Source organism: Sphaeramia orbicularis, chromosome 13, assembly GCF_902148855.1.
Source record: "Sphaeramia orbicularis chromosome 13, fSphaOr1.1, whole genome shotgun sequence".
In the NCBI taxonomy this organism is placed as follows: Eukaryota; Metazoa; Chordata; class Actinopteri; order Kurtiformes; family Apogonidae; genus Sphaeramia; species Sphaeramia orbicularis.
In genome coordinates, this window is record NC_043969.1 from 52163689 (window position 1) to 52186380 (window position 22692).

At 41.4% G+C, this 22692-nt stretch overlaps 1 long non-coding RNA gene across 1 annotated transcript; it reads right to left on the reverse strand.

The window, feature by feature from the left end:
• Positions 1 to 15868: 15868 nt before the first annotated feature.
• Positions 15869 to 22485, reverse strand: LOC115431284 (uncharacterized). Its single transcript, XR_003937070.1, has 3 exons — positions 22384 to 22485; positions 16945 to 16949; positions 15869 to 15897 (listed from the first exon to the last, which is right to left on the reverse strand). It is a non-coding gene; the product is annotated as an uncharacterized LOC115431284 (long non-coding RNA).
• Between the last annotated feature and the right edge of the window lie 207 nt (positions 22486 to 22692).

A 22692-nucleotide genomic window follows, 5' to 3' on the forward strand; every position in this document is an offset into this window, starting at 1 on the left:
TCATTTATTATCTACGTTAAAGACACAGACAGACACAGTGTTGTGTCCGTCCTCTGTCTACATTACCTACATAATTACCTTCGTCAGGAGGTATTGTGATCACTTTGCTTTGTGTGTTTGCGTGTTTGTTTGTTTGTTTGTTTGTTAGCAAGATAACTCAAAAAGTTATGGATGGATTTTCATGAAATTTTCAGGAAATGTTGACACTGGCACAAGGAACAACTGAATACATTTTGGTGGTGGTCGGGGTGGGGGGGTGGGGTGTCTGTCTTGGCGGAGGTCTGCGCTCTCCGAGTGCTTTTCTTGTTCTGTCTGTTTTCAGGGACTTTGTGGGTGTGAACCCAGATGGAGAATATGTAGCAGTACCACTGGGAACCACAGGGGGCAGTGTTCAGATTTTTGACTCATTTTGTTGATTCTTTTAGTCTTTTTTTTAATTCATTTTATTGGTTCTTTTGCTCATTTTGTTGATTCTTTGTCTTTTTTTAATTTATTGGTTCTTTTGCTCATTTTGTTGATTCTTTTGCTGTTTTTGTTGATTCCTTTGTTCATTTTGTAGATTCTTTTGCTTTCGTTCATGTGCTCCTTGACTTGGATGATGCCATGAGGCTAACTGTATGACATTGGCACTGAGTTGTGCAGTTGCTTATTATGGGATATGTTTTAGTGACAGGAGGTTGACTGTGGTCCGTCTGTGTTGATGCAGGGACAGTGGACACATGTGTTTCTTATTGGATGGTGTCCACCCTGTGGCTCCTCTGTCAAACGTCAGCGTCAGACATATAGAATGTGCTCGGGTTTGTCCCTCCAGGCTTTTACAGACGAACCCACAGAATCTAAAAGCACAGCCTGATTAAAGCCCTGAAGCCCACCGCAGACTGACCTTATCTCATCTGACAGGACCGCTTTTATGACTTCTGTTTTGTTCATTTTGTTGATCCTTTGTCTTTTTTTTATTCATTTTATTGGTTCTTTTGCTCATTTTGTTGATTATTTTGGTCTTTTTTTTACTCATTTTATTGATTATTTCGGTCTGTTTTATTCATTTTATTGATTATTTTGGTCTGTTTTACACATTTTATTGGTTCCTTTGGTCAGTTTTATACATTTTGTTGATTCTTTTGATCTGTTTTAGCCATTTTATTGATTACTGATCGGCCTAGTCGATCTGCAGAGGCACATGAAACCTTGTAAGTCCCTGTGCACATGAAACCTTGTAAGTCCCTGTGCAGTGTCCGTGGACAGGAAAAGGACCAGCTGGTTAATCCCTCAACATCTGTTCAGACCAGACCAGTATCTACAGGGTTAATAAATCAAGGAGCCGCGGGGTCAGTGGGACACGATAGTCCAGGAAACACGAGTGTCAGATAGAAACGTGACCCCAGTGGAAAAGTGAAAGACATATATAAACATAAAACCTGTTATGAAAAGCACAAATGTGTATTACCCATCATGCATTGCACAAATGTACAACTACATGATGTTATAAACAGATGTGTGAATGTGTGATTAACGCCGTGTTATTGATTCCAATCCTAAGAGCCTTTACTGTAATCTGATTACTCCCATTCACTATTACAGAGATTTTATTACAAATATTAATACATTAATATATATTAGAAGATAAATACATAAAACCTATTTTTTCATAGTTTAGGGTAGATTTTATGTCTGATGTTCATTAACTGTCAAATGAACACAGATTTTTTTACTTCAGTGTTTTTGAAGTCATTACTTCAGTAGTTTCTGATGAAAATGTCTAATTCTATGCATCTGTTTAAGTTTATTAGGATATAGAAAATATTAGAACATTTGGATTAACAGACAGTAAAAATACATAATGGGGGGGGGGTCAGTTTTACAGACTAGAAAAGTGACCCGGGTCACAATTCTGTTAACCCCTCCCACCCCCTCCTTCCTGTCATCCTCCACCTCCCTCCTTACCCCCTCCCCCCTCCTCCTCCCTGTCCCCTGTCACCTCCCCCTGACCCCTCCGTTGACTCCTCCTCTCCTCCTCTCCTCCTCCTCTTCTTCTCCTCTTCTTCTCCTCTTCTTCTCCTCTCTTCTTGACCTCTTAGCCATGGCAGGCTCAAAAATCACCCATCATTCCTTCACCTCCCTCCTTACCCCCTTAACCCATCTCTCCTCCCTCCTTCTCCTCCCTGTCACCTCCCCTTAACCCCTCCGTGGACTCCTCTCCTCCTCCTCTCTTCTTGACTTCTCAGCCATTGTAGACTCAAATATCACCCATCCTTCCTCCACCTCCCTCCTTAACCCCTCCTACCTCCCCCCTCGTCCACCCTCCCCCCTCCTCCTCCCTGTCACCTCCCCCTGACCCCTCCGTGGACTCCTCCTCTCCTCCTTCTCTTCGTCTCCTCTCTTCTTGACCTCTCAGCCATGGCAGACTCAAATATCACCCATTGTTCCTCCACCTCCCTCCTTAACCCCTCCTCCTCCCTGTCACCTCCCCCTGACCCCTCCGTGGACTCCTGCTCTCCTCCTCCCTGTCATCTGCTCTCTTCTTGACCCCTCAGCCATGGCAGGCTCAAATATCACCCGTCGTTCCTCCTCTTCACTGCCTTCATGGCTGTCATTACCCAAAGGTTACAGACATGATTATTGCTGTAGATGTCATCAGCTCTCACACCAAAAACCCAAAGGCTCACACACACTGCACTGTAAAAAAAAAAAAAAAAAAAAAGTAAAAAGTAAAAAAAACGATATTATTCCAGCAGCAGGGGTGCTGGAAAAATACTGTTAAATAACAGAAAATAACCATCTCATAAAAATACAGTAATTTTCCATAATTAAAATACAATTTTTTTGCCCTAACTTTACGTGAGATTTTGCATATTGTTTTTGACTTATTAATGTTTAATAAAGAATATTTACATGTATTAAAACAATCAAATTACCTATATATATTTATATATAATATGTGTATAAAATTTTCAGTGAGACTCAGTTGTCCAATCCACTGATTAAAAACTGTATTTGGACAATTTATCAGTGCTTATACATGTTATACATTCACAAAAACACATTTATTCAACATTTTTGTTATGAAACTTCCTGTAATTACACAAGATATTTGTCAATTAACAAACAAGTCTGGTTCAACTGACAGAACGAATACTTCTTTTACGGTTAATTGTCAGTAATTTTATCTGTTTTTTTTTTTGTTTTGTTTTGTTTTTACAGTATTAAACTTTAAATTAACAGTTTAATCTCATAAATAGAAAATAAATATTTATATGCAATATAATATGCAAATGTATTTCAACTGCATTTTTCTGTGAAAAAAAATCTTTCAAAATATGGAAATTTTATGGTTATTCACAGTTACAGTGTTTTCATGTCATTTTACATTTGACATGTAAAATCACAGTCTATTTTTGTCATTTCATTGATATTTTCCTGTAACTTAAAAATACAGGAAAAATATGTAAAATAAACTGTAAAAATTCTGTTAAACTACAGATTTTTTTTGCAGTGTGGAAGGAACTGCAGTTCACATTCGTCCTGTGGTTGTTGGGCAGTATTTTCAGTGTTCTGCTAAATATGTTAACTCTGTCACCTCAGAAACAGGCGCGTTCATGACCTGGTTTTCTTCAGTATTACCCATCATGCCTCTGGTCTACAGTACCAGTCTGTGGGTCAGTATTACCCATCATGCCTCTGGTCTACAGTACCAGTCTGTGGGTCAGTATTACCCATCATGCCTAGTGTCTACAGTACCAGTCTGTGGGTCAGTATTACCCATCATGCCTAGTGTCTACAGTACCAGTCTGTGGGTCAGTATTACCCATCATGCCTTGTGCCTGTGGGGGGGTCAGTGTTGTGACCTGGGATGTTTATCTAAACAGACTGAATAAACAGCTTTCTACTGATGTTTTTATTTTTTTTTTACCTCCGCCAGGAGCTACAGTATTGGGATCACTTTGCTTTGCGTGCATGCGTGTTTGTTTGTTTGTTTGTTAGCAAGATAACTCAAAAAGTTATGGATGGATTTTCATAAAATTTTCAGGAAATGTTGATACTGGCACAAGGAAGAAATGATTACATTTTGATGGTGACTGGGGGGGGGGGGGGGGGTCTTCACTCTCTGAGTGCTTTTCTTGTTCCTTTGGTGCTGATATCAGGTGTTTTCAGATGATGATATCAGGATCAGGTTCAACGTTATCAAACTGTGGTTCAGGACCAGGAGATCAGTTCAGATCGGATCAAGATCGGATCAGGATCAGAACAGATCAGAATCAGATTAGATCAGGTTCAGATGTGGATTAAACACATGTAGAGTCCAGACATGGAAACTGGATGAAGTCTGAGAATCTGAGGGATGGAGACTGTGTGTGTGTGTGTGTGTGTGTGCGTGTGTGCATGTGTGTGTGTGCGTGTGTGTGTGTGTGTGTGTGTTTCTATCTTTGTTTCATATTGGTCTGACTCACTCTCAGTCCTTCTCCTCCTCTCTTCTGTTCCTACTCTATTACAGTCAGTCTGAAGGACCAGACTGGACCTACTGGACCAGACTAGACCAGACTGGACCAGACTAGACCAGACTAGACCAGACTAGACCAGACTGGACCTACTGTTGGTTCACTGTTCTGAACACCAATAACAAACTGGCTTTACTGACTTCTAATGTTTCCATCTACAGACTGAAGGGTGTGTGTGTGTGTGTGTGTGTGTGTCTGGGTGTGTGTGTGTGTGTGTGTGTGTGACCTAACCTTATTATTTACAGATGCATGTTCACTGCCTTTACACTGTGTTTACATCTGAACATGTCTGGGTCTGTTTATCTGATGTCTTTGTGTCAGTCATGTACAGTTATAATATCTGAGTACTTTCAATAGTATCTGAGTACTTTCATTCATATCTGAGTACTTTCATTCATATCTGAGTACTTTCATTCATATCTGAGTACTTTCAATCATATCTGAGTACTTTCATTCATATCTGAGTACTTTCAATCATATCTGAGTACTTTCAATCATATCTGAGTACTTTCATTCATATCTGAGTACTTTCATTCATATCTGAGTACTTTCATTCATATCTGAGTACTTTCAATCATATCTGAGTACTTTCACATTTAAATAAGTTTGACACAAAGACAATCTAATATAAGTTATAGTTCAGTTTTGGAGGAGTTAAAAGTCCACAGACCTTATGTTTGTTTGATCTGTGTCTACAGCGGATCAAATACAGGGGTTTTGAACCACGCCCCCTTAACAGAATCATGAGCCTAAGGATTTAGGACCACATATGAAAGTAATCTGGGTCCGATTTAGGACCACATATGAAAGTGGTCTGGGTCAGATTTAGGACCACATATGAAAGTGGTCTGGGTCAGATTTAGGACCACATATGAAAGTGGTCTGGGTCAGATTTAGGACCACATATGAAAGTGGTCTGGGTCAGATCCGGGTCACAGGTTTCCTTCCTGCTTCTGTTAATGTGACCTGGTCTATCTTAAACCTTTGTGTTCATCAGTGTTTCAGCCTCTGCCTCCATCATCCTGAATCACATGGGCTGTAAACGGACCTCAGTATGCAGGAGAACCCCCCCCCCCCCCCCACCCCCCCCCCACCCCCATCAGTCAGCTGCTTCTATTTCCATCCAGGGACAGTGTTATTGCAGCCTGACACCGTGACCACAGTCACAGAAGCTGATCTCAGAAATCATGGTGACATTTGTGTACCATAGCTGAGCCATAAAGATGCAAATGTGTGGTTGATGGAGGAGGAGGCGGAGGAGGCGGAGGAGGCTGAAGGCTGGAGATCTGATTAGATCAAACCAACTGCATCCATCCAGCCCCGAGTCATAAAGAAACTCCAACACTGACAAGAATATGAGGATTCCAGCCTAAAGTTTATGACCAATAAAGACGTTTAAAGGCCTTTAATAAACTCATGGATTCAGACGTCAAAGTAAGAGCTGCTGCTTTTATTTCAACTCAACTTTTTATTTGGTTGGTAAAGGACACTTTACATGTTTTACATGTGTGTATAAAACATTTTACAGTGGGTTTGTTCTAGTTTTCTTTTCTTTCCAGAAAAGAACAAAACAATCTTTTGTCACTTTTCCATTGGACATAAACACAAAACCTTTGGTTTTTCCATTCAATCCCAAATGTGCTGATTAGTTTCTTTACTCTGGTAGATGTCAGTAGAAGTCATTCCATAAATATGAGCATAAATATGTGTTGTTTTGAATGCTTGTTACCCCTCTGTCTCCTTCTAAATTCAGTCTGATTTCTTACAGTGTTTTGGAGAACAGTCTAATTTCTTACAGTGTTCTGGGGTTAGTCTAATTTCTTACACTGTTCTGGGAGTAGAACATGTGAGTGTGTTGGCGTGTGCAGTCTAATTTGTTACAGTGTTCTGGGTACAGTCTAATTTCGTACAGTGTTGTGGTAGAGAACATGCGTGTGTGTGTATTGCCGTGTGCAGTGTAATTTCTTACAGTGTTCTGGGTACAGTCTAATTTCGTACAGTGTTGTGGTAGAGAACATGCGTGTGTGTGTGTGTATTGCCGTGTGCAGTGTAATTTCTTACAGTGTTCTGGGTACAGTCTAATTTCGTACAGTGTTGTGGTAGTAGAACATACGTGTGTGTTGGTGTGTGCAATTTAATTTCTTACAGTGTTGTGGGTACAGTTTAATTTCTTACAGTGTGGTAGTAGTACGTGTGTGTGTTGCATGTGCAGTCCTCAGAGGTTTGTGTGTGTGTGTGTGCGTGTGTGTGTGTGTGTGTGTGTGTAAAGTCCTGGTTGTTTGTGGATTAGAAATGCCTCGTTAATCTCATTAGATTAAAGACTCCACCAGGGTTTAATTCACTTTCTGTTCAATCCAGTCAATAAGTGGATACAGATTTCCTTTAATGCTTTAATTCCAGGAAGTGGTTTTTGAGGAAAACGCCGTTTCCTCCTAAAAACCTGATTCCGTCTTGTTTTTCACCTGTTCATTATCTTTATTAATTGATCCTCGTCTTCTCCTGGTGCTGATTATTTATATAAACACTTCACTGATGCGGATGTTCCTGAACTCAGAACCTTTACTGTTTGTTAAATATTTATGTTGATGCGTTAGTTTTGTCATCTTTGTTGGACGTCTGACAGTGACGCACATTAAAGACAGCATTAACAGAAGGACTGCTGCTGCGTTCCAGTCCACCTGTAACTCCTGTTTGTCCATCCTTCTACTGCTGTAAATGCACTGGACTGTTCAGTCAAACCTGGGACTTCCACCCATGAACTCGTACTAGATCCATTTTCTCCCAGTTACAAGTTCTGACGTCATGTAGCAATGCCCCCCCCCCCCCCCCCCCCATGGATGTGGTGTTTATGCAGGTTGTTTATTAAAACAAGGTATTGATCTGATATTTATCTGTAAATGTTCTGCATGATCAGCAGCTGCTCTAGTGTTAGCTAGTTTTCAGTTCAATGAGTGAAAGAATAAATTCAAACCAAATACGAATCCAAATAAATAACAGAACATCAAAGGTAGAACAGCTTCTCTTGCCTTATGTGCTGTTTTTCCTCCTCTGTTTGTCTCAAATAACCAAAGAACAAACGTCTTCAGTGATAGAAATGACTATAAATGAACATAACCTACGGTCCACCATGTTGGTTTGTTTACATCTAACTCCCACAATTCCTTGCGCTCAGGCAGTTTGGTGTGACTTGCCTGGAACGTTACAAAGTCATGAGTCGTGATTTCTTTTTCTGGCTGGTCTTCTTCTTGTTTTCTTTTCTTTTTCTGGCCGGCCTTCTTCTTTTTCTTCTCTTTTTATGGTCAGTCTTCCTCCTTTTCTTTCCTTTATATGGTCGGCCTTCTTTTTTTTTCCCCTTTTTTTTCTTTTTATGGTCGGTCTTTTTTTTCTTTTCTTTTTCTGGCCAGTCTTCTTTTTTTCCTTTTCTTTTTATAGTCAGTATTCTTTTTTTTCTTTTCTTTTATGGTCGGTCTTTTTTTTTTCTTTTCCTTTTCTTTTTCTGGCTGGTCTTCTTTTTTTCTTTTTCTGGCCAGTCTTCTTTTTTTCCCTTTTCTTTTCTTTTTATGGTCGGTCTTCTTTTTTTTTTCCTTTTTCTTTTTGTGGTCGGTCCTTTTTCTTTTCCTTTTCTTTTTCTGGCCGGTCTTCTTCTTTTTTTTTTTCTTCCTTTCCTTTTCTTTTTCTGGCTGGTCTTCTCTTTTTCTTTTTCTGGCCAGTCTTCTTTTTTCTTCCTTTTCTTTTCTTTTTATGGTCGGTCTTCTTTTTTTCTTTTCCTTTTCTTTTTCTGGCCAGTCGTTGTCTTTTTTTTTTCCTTTTCTTTTTCTGGCCAGTCTTCTTTTTTTTTCCTTTTCTTTTCTTTTTATGGTCGGTCTTTTTTTTTTCCTTTTCTTTTTGTGGTCAGTCTTTTCTTTTCCTTTTCTTTTTCTGGCCGGTCTTCTTTTTTTCTTTTCCTTTTCTTTTTCTGGCCAGTCGTCTTTTTTTTTTTTCCTTTTCTTTTTCTGGTCGATCTTCTATTTTTTTTTTTTGTTTCTGGCTGGTCTTCTTCTTTTCTTCTACATGCGTGTCTAGATCCTTTTCAGCTCCACTGTCTTTCAAACATGGCGTCTCCACAGGACTCTTATATCATCCCATTCCTTTGTAAATCCTCCCCAGAGGGACTGACGGCACCATATGGTACGAAACACGCTCTGGAAAAGATGATTCTGCTCCTCATTGAATTCAAGATATGTAGCGTCTTACAGAAGCACTACAAAAGAGCAGCTGCAGCCAATGTGCAGTGGAAAAACCCATTTAAATGGAAGCGTTAATAAAGCTCATTTAAATAAAACTGTGCACCCTCCAGCTCTGCTTATGCATTTAAATTACAGCTCAAGTGCTATGCAAATATTGACTTCAGGGACAGTTTTATTTTTCATTATATGTTTGATTTTTAGAATTTAAAGGAGCGCATGATGACATTTATTACTTTTCTATATCATAGTCTATACTGCATCCCAGAATCCTGCATCCGTCCATCCTTTTTTTTATGGGTCATATTTTTGGAAACCCTCGGTGTAATAGTCTGTGCGCGTTAGAAACCCTGGAGACACATTTGGAAGAGTCAAAAACCTGAGCAGGGTGTGATCGTTCTCACAATGGCCCCGTCCCCAGAGCCCTCTCATTACCGTAATCATTCCCAGAAGCCAAAGGCAAAGTACTTTCACTCAGGGAGGGGGGGGTTAATTAGAAACGAGCAAGAAAAGAGTCAAAGACGGCTGCTGGCGTGTCAGGTTCTGAGGTTAGAGGACACGGAAGGTCCACAGGCACTAGACATGGGTTTAAACACACATGTGAGGAGCAAGACCTGTCAGCACACAGAAAAAAAAACATATAAAACATAAAAAAACATAATACACTTTAAAAAACCATAATAAACTTTAAAAAAACATAATAATCATACAAAAAAACATAATAAACAAAAAAACCATAATAAACATTAAAAAACGCCATAATAAACTTAAAAACCCACAATAAACATACAAAAAAACATTAAAAAAACCATAATAAACTTAAAAAACACATAATAAACATAAAACCCCCATAATAAACAAACAAAACCCATAATAAACATACAAAAAAAACCAATAAACATAAAAAATAAACCTAAAAACCCCATAATAAACATACATAGAACCATAATAAATAAATAAAAAAACATTTTAAAAAATCCCATAACAAACATAAAAAATCATAATAAATATAAAAAAACATAATAAACTTTTAAAAAAAACACAATAAACATACAAAAACCCATAATAAACAAAAAATATATAAAGTTAAAAAAGCCATAATAAACTTAAAAAAATAAACATACAAAAACCATAATAAACTAAAAAAAACATGATAAACATACAAAAAACTGTCATAAACATAATAAGAAAACATAATAAAAATAAAAAAAACTCATAACAAACAAAAAATAAACATAAAAACCCCATAATAAACATAGAAAACATAATAAAAAAATAAACATACAAAACCCATAATAAACTTAAAAAAACATAATCAACATACAAAAAACATAATAAACTTGAAAAAAAAACAAAAACATATAAAACCCGTAATAAACATACAGTAAGTCATAATAATCTTAAAAAAAACATAATAAAGAATTTGAAGTTGTGGTGAACACTTACAAGACTTAAAGTGGAGGTGTTTAGTCAGTTTCCAGCTGTAACTGAAGTCGATAAATCAACTGTTGTTCATATGAATTCATGCTTCATTTGTCTTTATCTAAACATACGAAAGAACAGTTTATGTAGAATCAATCTGATATTGTTTATTATATTATAATACAAATTAATTTATTACTTGTGTTTTCTGAAAAATACTTGAGAAGAGGACCTGGAAAAAAATAATCGCATATTAAATCGCAGTCGCAATATTGAGGAAAAAAATCGCGGTTTGATTATTGTCCAGAATGGTTCAGTCCTAGTCCTCTGACAGTTAAAGACACTGTCCAAATGAAGGAGGGGTTTGGGACACGCTGTGTGTCCACAGAGGTCAGAGGTCAGGGGTCTGCCTGGACCTGAGGTCTGAGGGTTAGACTGATGGACTGTTGTGTCTCCTGTCTGTCCCACCGTCTGTCCTGTCTGTGTGTCTGAGGGTTAGACTGATGGACTGTTGTGTCTCCTGTCTGTCCCACCTGTCTGTCCTGTCTGTGTGTCTGAGGGTTAGACTGATGGACTGTTGTGTCTCCTGTCTGTCCCACTGTCTGTCCTGTCTGTGTGTCTGAGGGTTAGACTGATGGACTGTTGTGTCTCCTGTCTGTCCCACTGTCTGTCCTGTCTGTGTGTCTGAGGGTTAGACTGATGGACTGTTGTGTCTCCTGTCTGTCCCACTGTCTGTCCTGTCTGTGTGTCTGAGGGTTAGACTGATGGACTGTTGTGTCTCCTGTCTGTCCCACTGTCTGTCCTGTCTGTGTGTCTGAGGGTTAGACTGATGGACTGTTGTGTCTCCTGTCTGTCCCACCGTCTGTCCTCTGTCATTTACAGACCAGCAGGTGTTTAGACAGGAAACACCAGCAGCTGTCAGTCAAACACAGCTGAGAGACAACACTGAAGACAGGAGCATTTACAGACACAGCAGGAAGACAAGACTGTCCACAGGAAGAAGACAAGACTGTCCACAGGAAGAAGACAAGACTGTCCACAGGAAGAAGACAAAGACTGTCCACAGGAAGACAAAGACTGTCCACAGGAAGAAGACAAGACTGTCCACAGGAAGAAGACAAGACTGTCCACAGGAAGACAAGACTGTCCACAGGAAGAAGACAAAGACTGTCCACAGGAAGACAAGACTGTCCACAGGAAGAAGACAAGACTGTCCACAGGAAGACAAGACTGTCCACAGGAAGAAGACAAGACTGTCCACAGGAAGACAAGACTGTCCACAGGAAGACAAGACTGTCCACAAGAAGAAGACAAGACTGTCCACAGGAAGAAGACAAAGACTGTCCACAGGAAGACAAAGACTGTCCACAGGAAGAAGACAAGACTGTCCACAGGAAGAAGACAAGACTGTCCACAGGAAGACAAGACTGTCCACAGGAAGAAGACAAAGACTGTCCACAGGAAGACAAGACTGTCCACAGGAAGAAGACAAGACTGTCCACAGGAAGACAAGACTGTCCACAGGAAGAAGACAAGACTGTCCACAGGAAGAAGACAAGACTGTCCACAGGAAGAAGACAAGACTGTCCACAAGAAGAAGACAAAGACTGTCCACAGTTAGACAGAGCTGTCCCTGATGAGTTTCTTTCTTGTGGTAGATGTCAGTGTCAGTTCTTCCATAAACAGGAACATAAATCTGTGTTGGTTTGAATCTAGAATGATCATTCCACTGGAAAAGTCTAAATCTGACCAAGTGTATTTTTTTCATTTCTAGTCCAAATATCTCATCACACTTAAAATTAGACAGAATCACCTACAGAGGAACTTTTCTTTCAGATATTAGAACTGTTTTTATTGTAAATCTGATTTCAACAAATCTGACCAAGATCATTTTCGCTGGAAGATTTTTTTTGTTGTTGCTTGAATTAAGGTAAAGTAGTAGTGGTGAGTGTTGTTGGACAGGGGGACAACAGCGGACGGGGGGACAACAGCAGACGGGGGGACAACAGCGGACAGGGGGGACAACAGCGGACAGGGGGGTCAACAGCGGACGGGGGGGTCAACAGCGGACGGGGGGGACAACAGCAGTGACCTCATGGTAGACGCTGAAGGGTGTGTGCAGGGGGTGGGTGTGGTCTGCTGGGGTGGGTGTGGTCTGCTGAACCCCTTCCTCAGTTCTGTTGTCTTCCTGAAGGTCTTGGTTGGAGCAGTGAGGGTCCAACAGGGACCACTGCAAGATGAGGTCCACTGACTGGACCACCGCCCCACAGGGGTGTTCAGGTCTGGGGGTGAACCCCCACTGGCGTCAGTTGTCTTTAGTCTGTCCAGCCTTTACTCTTACCCTGTTCAGTCCAACCCAGTCCCTCCTGCAGTGGGACGTTCTACTGGACACACTCTTAAATGTTTGGAACCACCTCAGTTTGTGTCCATTGCAAGGTTATTATCGTTAACGAAAACTAACGAAATGCCGAAAACTAGAATTGTAAAAACATTCTCGTTAACTGAAATAAATAAAAGCTATAATTAAAAGAAAAAAAAAAGATAACGAACTGAAACTGTATTGTGTGTTTACAAAACTAACTAAAACGTATAAAAATTATGGATAAAATTCCCTTCGTTTTCGTCTTTGTCAATGTCGGATTGACACAAAATTGATTTATTTCGCTCTAGTAATTTTCTGTGGTGTCTCCATACGACACTTTTTGGTCCGTCACTTGTGTTCACTTGTGGTTTCCAGTCGTCTTCTGGTCCCCACTCTACCTGGAAACATGGAGACTAAAGCAGCAGAGTCCTGTCTGGGATTTATGGGAACTAGCTGCATTGTACCCTTGGCCAAAAGCCCTCCTGTGGTGCAACATCGATGGGACACAGACGGGACACCAGACACAGAACGTGCTGTGACAGTTTGAGTTTGATGCTTTAATTTATTTATTTTATACTATTTTATTATATTGATTTTTCAGGGGTGCCAGCCAGGTCTCTCTCCTGACATATAAGATGTTAGGTTAGTCAGTGTAAGTCAGTCTTTAGCTTGAGTCTCAAACCACACAAAGGATGTGAGTTTTAATTAAACTCACACCCCACACATTAAATGACAAAGAAAAGAACACACATTCAAACCATGTAAAATTCAAAATCATGTATTAAACAATGATTATAAAAAAAATTCACACAAATTCAAACCCACAGTTGAAAACCCAACCCACAGAAAACCCAAAGTCCAAACTCAACAAAATCCACCAACCAAGCAAAAATTCAAACTTAAATCTTCCACAATTTAAACAGTCTTTGGAAAGAAGAAAGTAACACAAAAAAACAGTTCAGTCCATTTAAACAAAAAATTCCATTCCGGGTTTTCCAGTTTTTCCAAAGAGAGAAAAAAAAATAATTCAGTTCATTTCAGTTCGTTTTGAAAAAAAAAAACAAGCGCACAGTTCAGGTCAAGGCTTTTTTAAAAAAAAACGAGAAAGCAGGAAAAAACTTACTCACACACTCCAATGGTCGCAGTCAGTCAGTCCGTCAGTCAGTCCAGTCCAGTCAGTCTGTAATCCATTCCGGGTTATTGCTGCTGGTTTGCTGGTACGTGAGGGAGACTGTCTTGCTGCAGTGAGATGGATGGATGTGATGCACCAGAGGGAGAAAACGGACGGAGATGAACAGAGTTGTAAACGGGATTAACTGCCGTACTTTTTTGTCTCTACTAACGAGCTGTTGCTCCGACGCTTCCGTGTCGTGCCGACTCGAACGCACCGCCGCACTCTCCGAATGCAGATATGGGGGGGGTATTTAAAAACTGCCGCCAACTTCGGGCGAATCAGGTGTCGATGCTGTGGTGACAATTTCCGGCGTGGATCTGGATGCCAACATGCATGTTACAGGGTGTGTGTGTGTGTTTGGGGCAACTTCCAGGTTGTCACAGTGCATTATAGCAGGATATGACGGCGAAGAAGATAAAAGATTTGACAAAACTAAAATTAATACTAAAACTAAACTAAAACTAAGCATTTAGAAAAAAATGAAAACAAAAATTATCAAACCTGCTCTAAAAACTAATTAAAATGAACTGAATTAGAGAAAAAAAAAGTCAAAACTAAATAAAACTATAATGAAAAATCCAAAACTCTTCTAACCTTGGTCCCTTTTCGTTGCACTTCTCCTGCCTGTTCAGTGTTAGCTGTGTTAGCTCTAATCCTGTTCTGTGTCTGGATCCATTTCCTGGTCGGTGTGTGGATCCTCAGCTGAGTTATACTGTCGTCAGTTAAAGTCAAAAATACATTTATAAAAATGAGACCAAAAAGAACCCGGACTTATTCTACAACAGAACGCGCTAACAAATTTGATGACCCTGATGTGATTGGCTGACTCTGAGACCACATTCTACACAGAACAGTGAGACTGTGAAAACCTGATCAATACTTCTAATGTAAACAGGTTTCCTCAACAGGTGATCAATCATTTGTACATGTTCAGGGGTGAGCGGATGAAGTGATCATATGTGTGTCCTTCAGTGCTCAGGTGTTGTTGCTGCTCCTGTTGGCGTCTGATCGATAACCCCTGAGGAGGCGCCGTCATGTCGGTTAGTGGACCCATAAATACAGGCGGTTGGTTGGGGGGGGGGGCTAAAGGCTGAGGCGTGTGCAGATCAATAACACGTTTTATGTCTGAGTCTGGTTTAAGCGTCAGCGTTCAAGTTGACGTTAATGTGTCTCTGCGTTAGTCTGAGTCCACACTGGGACGTCCTCATGTTGGAGACAGACGTCCTCATGCTGTTGTATGTTTAGTGGATCAGCCCCCCCCCCTCCTGCTGCTGTGTGTCTGTAGTCTGTGTCCAGTGTTTGTTCAGTCCATGGGTTCAGTTCAAACAGTTAAACAGCCCAGAAAACTATTACAGGCCAATCAGCACCAGTACGACTGATACAGGCAACAGGAAGAAATAGGACCTGTGTGTGTGTGTGCAGTGATCATTTATGATCATTTGTCCGTGTGCTCCTTCCATTAGAATTAGAGGACAGACCTGCTTAATTCCACTGGACAGATTTCATCTGTGCATCGTTCACTGGTTTATCAGAGTCCTCAGCTGTAATGAGACCAAAGAGACTGTGTGTGTGTGTGTGTGTTTTTTTCTATGTGTGTGTGTGTTTCTGTCTGTGTGTGTGTTTTTCCTCAGTACCATCAGTGGACATTTTCCTTGTAGATGAGGGTTCTCGTCTTGCCAAGAACACGCATAATGGAACAGTAATGATAATAATCAGGAACAAGATCTGATTGAAAAGACGGAGGATGCTGTGATTAGACCGTCTGTCCAATCCACTGTCTGTCTGTCTGTCTGTCTGTCTGTCTGTCTGTCTGTCTGTCTGTCTGTCTGTCCAATCCACCAATCACTGCTCAGCGACGAAAGTATTGCAAATGTTCAGAGGTAGAATGATGGTCAGAACCATGGATCCAAGTGTCCCCTGTCCCTTTTCCGTCCCTTTGGACATCTGAGCTAAACTGTCCCTTATTTATATTAATGTGTTCCAAACACCAGTGTGGAACGTTGGTTTGTCCATTCAATCCCTGCTGTGCTGATGAGTTTCTTTCTTCTGGTAGATGTCAGTGTCAGTCCTTCCAGAAACATGAACATAAATCTGTGTTGTTTTGAATCTAGAATGCTGGTTCCTCCTCTATCTCCTCCTAAATTCTAAACTGATGTGCTTTCCTGGTGTGTCCACACATACACACACATGTTTGGGTTCAACTCTTCTTCTTCTCTTGTTCTAACATCCATCAACATGTGTTTGTTTTGGTCATGTGACTCCAGTTGGACTCAAAGGTCTTTCCATGACAGTTTTGGGTCACATACCAATTTAACTATGAAAAAACACCTCTAACAACAACAACTATTCAGAGAAAAACTACAGTTTGGGTGAAAATGTCGTTTTTTCATTAAACAAATTTATATGAACTAGACCTCCACCAACGCAGATCAGTCACCCCCCGATCACCACCAAAATTTAATCATTTGCTCCTTTTGCCAGTGTCAACATTTCCTGAAAATCTCGCTCCATCAGTCGTTCATCTGCTCCGTTACCGTAGATCACAGGTGTCAAACATGCGTCCCGGGGGCCTAATCCAGCCCGCCAAAGGGTCCAGTCCAGCTTGTAGGATGAATTTGTGAAACGCAAAAATTACACTGAAGATATTAACAATCAATGGTGTCAAAATCATTTTAATTCAGGTTTCACATACACACACATACAGTCCAATTAGATTTCAAGTGGGTCAGAACCTGTAAAATATGATCATAATAACCTATAAATTATGACAACCCCAAAGTCTCTCTTTGTTTTTTTGGTGGAAAAAAAAGTACAATTACATGAAAATGTTTACACTACCAAACTATACTTTTATAAAAATGTGAATAACCTGAACAAACATGAACAAACAGAAATGTCTTCAGAAAAATAAATGCAGTTTGACCAATATTCTGCCTGTTATTAAATGTTTTGTGTGATTGTAACGCACATGTGTAAATGATAAACTGAGGCAGAATATTGTTAAAATTGCACTTGTTTTTCTTAAAACAATTCAAGTTGTTCATGTTATTCAGATTTTTAAGGAAACTTGGTACATGTAAACTGGATCATAATATAATTTAACTTTTTTTCACTGGTCCAGCCCACTGCAGATCATCTTTTCAGAAGATGAATCCCGGACGAGCCCCCAGTGTTTGTCTTTCTAAGCCCTGCCCAGTGTTCTGCTAACTGTAGAACAGAGGCTGGACAGGAGGAGTTTGGTCATCAGTGCAAACTTTAGAACTGAACAGAACCTTAACCCAGAATGTCCACGAACAGAAGAGGGCGCTAAACACCAGAACATTCAGGAAAAGCACTGTAAAGTTACCCACAATGCCAAGTTCTTGAAGGGCCAGGCTCCGGCATGTCTACATTTAGAAACTGGAATCCAGTCCATTTTTTTCCTTTTTTTTTATCATAGAACTGTTCTATTGGTCAGTGTTCACGTTAGTCTGATGGTTTTAGAAATATCGAACCAATGAAAACTGTTGAAAAGTGCTTTGACGACAGCTCTGAACTCCAAGATTTACGTCATTTTTCTAGTTTCCTGAAACTTAACTGTTTTGGACATAAGAGGTTTCCACCCGACAGCAACTATCTATAAAGTGCTCATGTTGACCTTTTATATCTTCATTGTTCTGTAGAAACAGCTGCATCATCTCAGGTTTGAGCTCCACACTCATGTTTTTAGTAGAACAAACGAACGCAGGAACGTTCTGGAAGAGTACAGTTGAAAATTACAAATCTGCACCGTGCACGCTCCACGGACCCTCTGTGCACGCTCCTCTGACCCACCGTGCATGCTCCACGGACCCTCTGTGCACGCTCCTCTGACCCACCATGCACGCTCCACGGACCCTCTGTGCACGCTCCTCTGACCCACCGTGCATGCTCCACGGACCCTCTGTGCACGCTCCTCTGACCCACCATGCACGCTCCACGGACCCTCTGTGCACGCTCCTCTGGCCCACCGTGCACGCTCCGTGGACCCTCCGTGCGCGCTCCGTGGGCGGTGCTAACTGGCTGTATATGCGTGTGCGGTCCGTGGAGCAGATTTAGGACAGTTTGTGTTTTAGAGGAGCAGATGACTAATCCGTGTTTTAGAGGAACAGCAGAATAATCTGCCTTTGTCTGCTTTTGTGTGTGTAGATATTTAGAAATAGAATGGAAATTACCCACTGTCAGAAAACACACAACAACACAAAGGACAAAAAAGATTAGAGCACAGAAACAATGATTCCCTCCTGAGACTAAACACATCCTCAAACCCAGAAGAACCCACAGACCGTCCTCTAGTCCATCACATGGTCAGTCCGTTCAGTGACCTTTGACCCTGTGTTTCAGAAAACAGCGCAGTTATGACAGAAAAAAACGGATCATGTTCCTGAACACAAAAGTTTCAATGGATGACAGAAAAAAAAGAAAAAAACAAAAAAACAGAACTTGTTCCTGAACGCAAACGTTGAAATGGTTCATAATTGATCATCTGTTCAGTTCATGTATTTACAGCTGAAACTGAACATGACAAATATACATATGATGAAACCATCTGTTTATTATCATCACTGACAATAGAACCATCTGTTTAGGCGGGGGGGGGGGGGGTCACATGACCATCAGGCCACATGACCAGACTACAAACAAAACACTCCCATTACCATCCATCCATCCATCCATCCATCCATTTTCTTCCACTTATCTGGGACCGGGTCGGGGGGACAACAGTCTAAGCAGGGATACCCATACTTCCCTTTCCCCAGACACCACATACTCTCTCCAGTGTGTCCTGGGTCTTCCCCGAGGCCTCCTCCCGGTGGGACATGCCTGGAACACCTCCCCAGGGAGGAGTCCAGGAGGCATCCGAAGCAGATGTCTGATCCACCTCAGCTGGCCCCTCTGGATAAGGAGGAGCAGCAGCTCTACTCTAAGCTCCGCCCTGGTGACTGAGCTCCTCCCCCTGTCCCTAAGGGTGCGCCTAGCCCCCCTACGGAGGAAACTCATTTAGACCACTTGTAACTGGGATCTGGTCCTTTTGGTTCCGACCCAAAGCTCATGACCACAGGTGAGAGTAGGAGCGTAGACTGACCAGTAAATGGAGAGCTTCACCTTTGGGCTCAGCTCCTTCTTCACCACCACAGACTGATACAACTGCATCACTGCAGACGCTGCACCCATCCACCTGTCAATCTCCTGCTCCATCCTTCCATCACTGATGAACAAAAAAAAGATACAATAAAACATAAAAGACCCTCCTCCTCCTCTTCCTCTTCCTCCTCCTCCTCCTTCTCCTCTAAATCCTCTGTGGTCTATAAATCCCTCTGTTTGCTGACTCATACTCTTTTATTTCCCATCAGTCTTTGTGCTGAATTAAACATATTGATTAGTGTTTCAGTTCCACTTGATACTGACCGGAGGGTTGACCCCACCGCTGGACCAGTCAGAGGTCAGAGGGTCTGGGACTGACCTGGGACCAGTCAGATGAATCCAAACACCCTGATATGTTTTGTGTTGTGTGTTTTTTCCATGTTTTTAATGTGAGCTCAGAGTGAATAGGAGGTTCTGCAGTCGTCCATGGATACGGCTTTGATTGACAGGTGACATGGTTACGGTGTTGACCTGCTGGACTGTGTTTATGTCAGATCAGATCAGATGATGGACTAACTCAGACGGACACCTCAGATCCACCTCAGATCCACCTCAGATCCACCTCAGTCACTCACTCCCATGGTCCTCCTCCCGTGGACACTCCCATGGTCCTCCTCCTGTGTCTGTATCTGAATGAATCTGACTTGAACTCAGACACATGTGGGCTGAATGCTGTTCCTGTAACCGTCAGGGGTTCCTCCATTATTTACAGCAGGATGTGCACTTGTTTTATTCACAGGGACGTCCCCAGTCTCACTATAAAACTAAACATGTTCATCCATTTCATCCATAAATAAACATCTGTACATTTAACCAGTAAGTGAAAAAAACAAAGACAAAGAGGCAGAAGGATAAATGTATGAAGGATAGATAGAATATACCAATAAAAACAAACACATTATACATAATAAATTAGAAGGATATCTATCTATCTATCTATCTATCTATCTATCTATGTGGTGTGTATATATATATATATATATATATATGTGTGTGTGTATATGTATGTATATATACATATACATATATATATATATATATATATATATATATATATATATATATATATATATATATATATATGTTGTGCTGGATCTGTCCTCTGACATTTGTCTTACTGTTGTATAAAGGCTGCACATTTCAATAGTTCTTCCTTCTCAGTTTGTTTCTGTTTCTAGTGTCATTTTAAATGAACTGACCTATAAAAACACCACCAAGAAAAGGACCAGAGTTCCATTATAGATGGAATTTATTGATCCTAAAGTGGGAAATGAAAGTACAGCAGGAGGAGGAGGAGGGGGGGGAGGGGGAGGAGGAGGAGGAGGGGGGGGGGGGGGACACAGTAGGAAACCAGAACACACGAGTAAACACATGATACATATACAATAAACACATGGAACATAAACAAACAGACCTGGTTCATTAAAGGCACTGAATTGAACTGTGATATAAATTGTAAAGGACATGAACAGTCTGTCAAACACTGTCATAAACAACCTGTTTAGATTCCATCCAGTGTGTGTGTGTGTGTGTGTATATATCTGTGTGTGTGTGTGTGATCCTCGTCCAGTGGACTGAACACACACTCTGTGGATCAGATTCGGTCTGTGCGTCTTCCTCTGATCGTAGCTCTGTGCTTCCACCACTGAGACCATGTGATCTGGACTCAGCCTCAGGCAGCCTCTGATCAAACACACACACACACATACATGCACACACACACACACACACACACACACACACACACACACACTCCCACTCCCATATGCCAGGGGAGACGGAGGCGATGAGTGTGTTTGTGTGTTTATGTGTTTGTGTGTTTTGGACGAAGGGCGCTGGTCAGGGAGACAATTTCATATTTGGAGTCTTTTGAATCATTCATGAAGATGAGATGGATGAAATAAGAACACAATCAATCTGACACACACACAGATATACACACACACACACACACACACACACACATATATGCATCACTGCTCTCCAAACACACCTCAGGCGTCCACAACTGAACACACCACTGACACTGACTCCAGCCTGGGCGGTGGCCTCTGCCTGGGCGTCGGCCTCAGCCTCAGCATGGGCGGCGGCCTCTGCCTGGGCGTCGGCCTAAGCCTCAGCCTGTGCGGCGGCCTCTGCCTGGGCGTCGGCCTCAGCCTCAGCCTGGGCGTCGGCCTCGGCCTGGGCGTCGGCCTCAGCCTCAGCCTGGGCGTCGGCCTCAGCCTCAGCCTGGGCGTCGGCCTCAGCCTCAGCCTGGGCGGCGGCCTCGGCCTGGGCGTCGGCCTCAGCCTCAGCCTGGGCGTCGGCCTCAGTATCAGTGTTGATCCACTCAGTGGCTGAAAGTGTGCTGTGGCTCATGGTGAGTAGGGATGGGAATTGAGAACCGGTTCTTTTTGAGAACTGGATACCAGTAGCTCAATTCCTTGGAATCGTTTGCCTGCCTGCTTAACGATTCTGTTTATTGATTTTGCCCTCGTTGTGCATACACGATGACATCACACGTACACTGCATTGTTTTGGTCAGAACGTAGCCACCGTGGAGTTGAGGCAGAAACGGTCTTGACAATTAATACTGAACAAACAAGAACTGAAACTATGAATTATGAAAGAGCTGCAGCATCTGAAACTGACCACAGTGAACATTTGACAGATAAACAGAACCACAGTGCTGCAGTGTCAGCTTCAGTTTGTCATGTCTTTTATGTATTAGGATTGTCTCTGTCAACTCACCATATATTTTTTATTAGTAAGTTTTTATGTTTATCAATTACTAGAAATTTCAGGCGACCCCATTTGAATTCCAAGCGACCCCACGTGGGGTCCTGACCCCAAGGTTGAAAAACACTGAGGTAAAGGGTTATTTATTATTCTACTGTCCATCATATTTGTTTGCATGTGCATCCAAAATTGAAACTGCTTCAACATCTGTGTGCATTAATGCCAGTGTAATTGGTATCCTGTGTGTGTGTGTGTGTGTGTATCTGCAGAGTCATGCAGTGAAACAGCCCCAGATGAATGTAGTTCCAGATCTGTGCTGGTATCATTACTATGACAACGAGGCTTCAGCCCATTAACCCCAAACATCTTCACATGATTAGTTCTGCTTACACACACACACACACACACACACACACACACACACACACACACACACACACACACACACACACACACACAGACACACACACACTGAGCTGCTGCTGTTTCCTCTAACACACTTCCTTTTCTCACCAGTGTCCTCACTCTAGTCTCTTTTCCATGGTCCATCTGAGCTAAACTGTCCCATATTTACATAAATGTGTTCCAAACATAAGTGTTGAATGTTGGTTTGTCCATTCAATCCCAAATGTGCTGATTTGTTTCTTTCTTCTGGTAGATGTCAGTGTCAGTCCTTCCAGAAACATGAACATAAATCTGTGTTGTTTTGAATCTAGAATGCTGGTTCCTCCTCTATCTCCTCCTATATTCTAAACTGATGTGCTTTCCTGGTGTGTCCACACATACACACACGTTTGGGTTCAACTCTTCTTCTCTTGTTCTAACATCCATCAACATCTGTTTGTTTTGGTCATGTGACTCTAGTTGGACTCAGAGGTCTTTCCATGACAGTTTTGTGTCATAGACCAATTTAACTATGAAAAAACAACTATTCGGAGAAAAAAAAGAGTTTGGGTGAAACTCTAGTTTTTCCATTGAACACATTTATATGAACTAGAGCCCGATGGGCCAATTATAGTGTATCACAGATTAATCCACATTGGCCAATATGTAGCTGATATATTAACTTTTTTGTTGTGCGAAGATTCTGTCGCTCGCTGCTCCTGTGTGTGTGTGTGCGTGCGTGCGCATGCT